The sequence below is a fragment of the Azolla caroliniana genome, unplaced genomic scaffold (assembly GCF_043228905.1).
Source record: "Azolla caroliniana isolate FFs.n. ecotype wild unplaced genomic scaffold, voAzoCaro1.0.p SCAF_512, whole genome shotgun sequence".
In the NCBI taxonomy this organism is placed as follows: Eukaryota; Viridiplantae; Streptophyta; class Polypodiopsida; order Salviniales; family Salviniaceae; genus Azolla; species Azolla caroliniana.
This window is the reverse complement of record NW_028230947.1, coordinates 6653-13304: the sequence shown is the minus strand read 5'-3', so window position 1 is coordinate 13304 and position 6652 is coordinate 6653.

Below are 6652 nucleotides of genomic sequence, written 5' to 3'. Positions count from 1 at the left end.
TTAGCTCGGATAATGCGTGTCCACATCCCCATAGTCTCGAGCACGTCCTCTACAGGATTTGGTCATGAAAAGAACATCCTTGACAGTACCTAGGATAATGGACAAGAACACACAACCTAGGCATTGCCTATGGATCTTGAGGGTAATGCACTTGCCAAGTAAAAAATTGATATGTAATTGGAATTTGAATAGATGCCACCAAACACCGAGTTTGATTCTTTGCATGCAACCAACACATGCACAAAACTCGATATGTTGTATGTGACACATTCACAATTGAGTACTGTTTTTTTCCGTACATATAAACAATGTTTCTCTCTGTTAACATATGGTTGCATGCATTATGCTTGAAAGGCAGATGCTAGTACAAAGAATTTGATCATTACATGCACATACTTTCCACTCGAGGAAGATTTTAAACAAGAAAATGGCTATTATTAAATTGCAAGAAACTAATTAACAACTTAATGGAGATTGAAGTCGTATTAGAAAAAGCTGGAGAAACATTTGAAGGGGAACAAATATATTATTAGAGAAGGCAATTAACATTCGGTTGATAAAAATTAGAACGATGGTTTACACAAACCCCATGTTGTCTAAAGGGCCAATCTCTTTTGAAGTTGAGTAGATAACAAAAAGTAACATTAGAGTCACAACTCGAGAGTGGTATGTTTAAGAGTTCACAATCCCACTCTATGACCAAGATGCTTGGATCATAGGGACTCAATCACAATATTTAGGTCTCCTTGCAAAATATAAGCGACAAAGAACATAATAAGAATAAGTTTTAGGTTCTAGGAGACAAGATTGATCACAATGACCCATCCCAAAGCCCCATTAGAAGCCTCAATTGGATTTTACAATTGACCTTTGACCTTGTGAAAACACACATGATATCCTAGTATGTGGTGTATATGCTCAACATACACATAGATGCATGATATCATTTACATGGTCAAATAGGAAGTTATGTATCTTGCAATTAGATTTAGTCACATCTAAATTTATTATTTAATGAATGACCAAATGAGTCATGTTCATCAATATGTTGTTCATAACTCCATATTAATCTTGCCAATACAAGTTCTCCACTATCTTTCCATGGCAAATTGCAATATATTCCCTAGAAATTAGGCATAAGTATACCATCAACCATATTAAATACATCGGGTCCCTTCAAAATCTTGAAATTTTCCATCTATATTTGAGTCAACCAATGATGGTGTAGTTCACATTATTGATCGTACATGGATTGTTAAGTTCATAAGGAAACTATAATTCTTGATTAATATATGTGAATCAAACACATTTTTTCATCATGGGTTTGTTATGTTTCCAATCATTATGAAAACATAGTCACTTTACGAAAAAGTGAGATCTCAATATTGTGATGATATCAAGAAATAATGAGTTTGTCAAATTAGATTCCTCCACGTATACCATGGCCAAAAGAACCCCTAATTGTTTTGGTTGAATTGTTAGTTTCGTGATCATTTAGCTAGGACAATGGATCATAATTTTGATGGAGGTATCATACGATGGAGAGTTTCAATGATTTTACATTGTTATGCATTATTATCCTATTAAGGAGTAACTTCATTCCAAACAATATACTTGTACTAACCATTTCCTTCCAAAAGTATTATACAATGTATCTAAATCTTTTTCTTGAAGAAATGATAGGAGTTAGTGTACAATAGTTATGCGAAATGTTCACAAGTAGAGTTTGTTTGAGTGTGTTTCATTGATTATATATCGACAATAAAAATTATGGATATGAGATAATATGTATGAGTCATGACATAAGTCAAGTCGATGATTGTGGATAACATAAGATCTAGACACCATATGGAAACACCCAAAACACCACAAATGAGCGACATTACAAATATTAGTGATAAACAATCTAGCCATTTTTGCAATATCTAAATGACAAATCCCAGCCCAAAACATGTATCACTCAACCGCGTTTTCAACATGCACTCAAGTTGTCTCAAGAGAAACTCATAATGAAAGGAAGTGAAACTTACCCTATTGTTATATATGCTCAAAGCGTGAACTCCATGGGCTCCTCAGAACTCATGAAGCGCAAGTCCAAATATCATTTATTTTAAAATCATAGAAAAGGAAGTGGATCGACAACTGTGTTTGGTTTCTAGAATACATACATACACCAATTATGATTTTCTAAGAAATAGATCTCTAATAGAAAAATCTATCGTAGCAAAAATTGTTACCATTGTTTCAACGAGGAGCCATTGAGAGCATAATAACAACTAGATATTGTGTGTTGAAACAATTTGTTAAAATTGTGGTATGCCAACTACAAATTTAGTTTCGTAGTGGTATGCAAAGGATATACTTTATAACTAGCGTGCTAGAGTCAAAAGCCTGTTGTGTCGATGGTAAAAATATCCGTATTTTTACTTTGAAATAATTATACTGATCATAAAAAACTTATAAATTTCTCAAAAAAACTCTATCTTACAACTTCACCTTTCACTTTTTACAATCCAAGGGTCGAAAACGATGGCATTGTCTAATAAAAGGCAATATTTTATGATTTATAATCTTAAGCGTGTGAGCTCAAGTATAAAGTAACAACGAGCTAGTCTAATGCTATGTAAACTACAAAACCATTCATATTTTCTACAAAAATTACGGCTTTATAAATTTACCTTTCACTTTCTAGAACCCAAGGGTTGAAAATGATGTTGTTGGCTGGTCAAGGTTCAAGGATATGCTAATAATAAAAGACAAGGTTAACAAAGAGAATAAAAACGATACACAAGGATAGTTCACCATGGCTAGAACAATGAAGTATAGTAAACTAATGCAATCTATTTTACTATCTCTCACATGCCAAAAGACTTCTAGTACCGATACCTTTGGCATTATTGGTTCATCAAAATTGTATTGCTTGTTACAAGGAGAAGAAATAGCTTCACAACAGTTGTTAGGCATGCGTTGTGAAATTTGGTGGGCTTCATTACCATCCATAATGTGGAATTTGAACATTGGAGCTTGCTTAGGATGCATTGTATCCTTTTGCTAAAGCATATTTTCTATCTTGGGAAGCTTTACCAAAAAGTCACATTTGTTCCCTCCATCATCTGGGAGACATCATACAATTTATTTCACACTTCTAAATTGTGAACAAGGTTTTACAAACTTTTGCACCCATGATATTCGTCAAATTTAAGAAATTAGCATGCATTTGATTGCCTATAAATGATAGGATAATGCATGACTACATTGTAGAATTGGCCCATCTTTCCATGGGTGAAAAGTGAGCATTTCACCCATGGCCGAAGTACTATAAGACGGTCAATGTTGTCCCTTAATAAATAACCCATTTCACTAGTTTTTGAGTTCTCATCTATTGTTTGATGTGTTCAAGCCAAGAAATGTTCCGCCCTTTGGATAGGAACTAACAAGAACATACCACCTATCATAGACAATTGTCAGACAATGCCAACATCATGTTGACAAATTGAGCATATCATTGTCATATTGTCTACACAACATACACACACACAATCTCTCTCTCTCTATCTCTCTCTCTCTCTCTCTCTCTCTCTCTCTCTCTCTCTCAAATTTCCACCAAGAAGGTGAGCACATATGTGCATGTATTATTTTCACATTGAAAGTTCTTACTACAAAGTAATAACTCCCCTTCTTAGGAAAGAGTCACACATAAGATGATATGTTGATTTGATTCCATAGGTTAAATTTGGCCACATCTTGGACGATAAAATATCTGTTCTATTATATGGGAATGAGACATGGACACATTTTGATACAACATTTCACCTTCGAGCACATTCAAATTTTCTTTGCAAACATTATCAATATAGTACAATCCCTACCTAGATTCTCCGATGACACGACTATGCACTCTCAATTATAAGATTTGTCAATAAAGTTTTGAGCATCAAAAGTCATACTCAACTCCCTAATTAGTAAGTAAAAATGTTTTACTCTAATATGATGACATTTTCTGGTATGTTGAAAGCATGTGGCAACATGGGAGATATACAGAAAGAGAAAGGGAACAACTTCCATGTTCAAATGTCCTCGCAAAACATGGAGGTCACAGAAACAAGTGCCCTTATTGAGAAGTATGCTTGAAGCTTAACAAATCTTTGCCATAAGACAAGCAAGAAGTCTTTTTGAATGGTCTAGTTTAATTTCGAGATATCCTCGAAATGTAGAAACTGTGCAGAAAACATTTAGCACAATTATGGTTTCAAATATCATCTCATGGAATGCACTCAAAGAGAGGCTACATAGACTATGGATATGTTGAGGAGGTGTTGTATTAGTTTTGAACAGATGCAAGACAATTTATGTATATTGTTCCTTTAATTTTAATACCAATGGAGGATATTTTTTATAGAAAAGAAAAAGTAAAAATGTTTTACTTTTGGTTATATAGTTATATTGACATATGAGAATGATAATAAAATCTATCTTATCACACACAAACACACCACCAAGTATTTGTACATCATAAGCACCAAGGATCCTCACTATAGTGTATATAATTTAGAGTCATTATCCTAATTATCTAAAAGTTTCTCTTGATAAAATTAGACATTGACATCGCTTTGGAATTTATTCATCATGCCTCTTCTAGCCTCAACAATATACCGTTGCCATTGCATATTGTTTTTGCCATCAATGAAGAGTGCTTTTCCCACTTTTCTTATGTCACCTTCGCCATGTTGGTCTTGAAGGGTTTAGGGTTTAGGGTTTAGCTTTTGTTTGGTTACAAAACTCAACTGGTGCTTGCACTTTTGTTGAGAAGAGTTGATGAAGTGGTGATTGGCTAGTTCAAGATTTTTCCTCCTTGATGTTTGTGTATTCTCCATGGATGTTGCCATTAATGTGGCTCTTTTTGTGGTTACTATTTCTCTCGCTGGCTGTTTTACATTATAGCATCGAAAGTCATAAAATTGAGAGAAGCTATGTTCGATCCTCATCAGAGCTAGACGATGTCTCATAAATCGCAATTGATATTCCATAAACATTAAAAAGGCATCTATCTATCCATCTTTCCTCATCATTGTCTTAGAATAAAAGGATTCCGAATCGTTTTGAATAACTTTAAAAGATGCTATGTGCATTACTCTAATGTCTATTATATAAACCTCATTTCTACCTAAGTATATTTTATTATTGTTTTGAGCTTTTTTGGGTTTATCTATTGCTACTTAGCCTTCTATGATTTTAGAACATACTTCAGGATGTTCATTATGAACTTTTAGATCCTATGAGACTCATGGGGTTTAAAATCCAATACTATTCACGCACACTCACTTAAATGATGTTTTCTAGCTTTTACTAATGTCAAAATGTCCTATCCCATATCACTTCACATATCATCAAGGGCGAGTTTAAGTTATTGGTGTCAAAGTATTTTTATCCTTGGTGATTCCACTTATCCTTGAGTGTTATTTTACTTAGGTTAGTTGCTTTTTTTCCAAGTGCCTATGGATGTTTATCGTTTGTTTGGTATACATCTTTATCTCTGATCCCACTTCCCTACTTTCTTGAATTCCGGGATCAATGCTCTTTTCGATACATTTAGGAAATAGAAGTTTGATTAATCGTCATCATCCTAGTTAGTGGTGATGACTTCAAGCACCCTAACATTTGTTGATGAGTTCAATTGTTTGTTTTGCCATGTGAGAGATGGTTATTGTCCATTGGGCATATAAAAATTAATAAGGTGCAATTTCAACTTATCAAAAATAACTTTGATGTATTCACTAGGCAATATGTCCACGAGATGATTGAATGTGAAATCGACCAAAAAGACAAAGAAGAATATTCGCTCTAGTATGAGTTGGAACTTGATGAAGTAGCATATATGATTTTTTATTGACAAAGTTAGGCCATCTTTGTACGCCCAACATGGAAATATTGAAGGAGAAGATATTTTGATACACATATGTAAGTCAATCAAGATATATGGTGATGCGAAGCTCATTAGGTGGCTTGAAAGAAGATAGATTCCATCTCGATGAAGATAATTCTTGGTAGAAAACAAAGATCAAAGAGGATCTAAGTGATGAGTACACCAAAGAGGATATAGATTTTATTAGTGATGGTATTGTAGTTGCCCTCGATGAAGATATGTAGAATGTAGCTAGCTACATTAACAAACTATATCAAGTTTTGTCACCAATAAATAGAAATGAGTTGCGAATGTTTTATCTAATGTATGTAGATATACACACAAAAGTATGTGGTGTATTAGATTTGTAATCATTGCTAGATTTACGAAAGTGGCCATATTTTGGTTCCATTGTATACTTTCATAATGGAGGCTAACAATTCTAGTTCTTGAGGTATGTTCGAAAAGTCTGTATGTGAGGGAAATTGTTTTTTGGTTTGGAAGGTAATAAACATGCAATATTTTACAAAAACTTAGAACAATATTCCAAGGTTTCCTTTTAGACAAAATATTACTTATTCGTGATGCAAATTTGTTATAATTATTTTATGTAAATTACATGTTATCTGATACATTTAAAGGTTTAAACTATACCATTCCTTGATTGCAATAATTAGGCAAATTATATATCAAGAGGTATATTGAATAACATTATCTGTTAAATACATCATACCATTAAGAAGACATTGA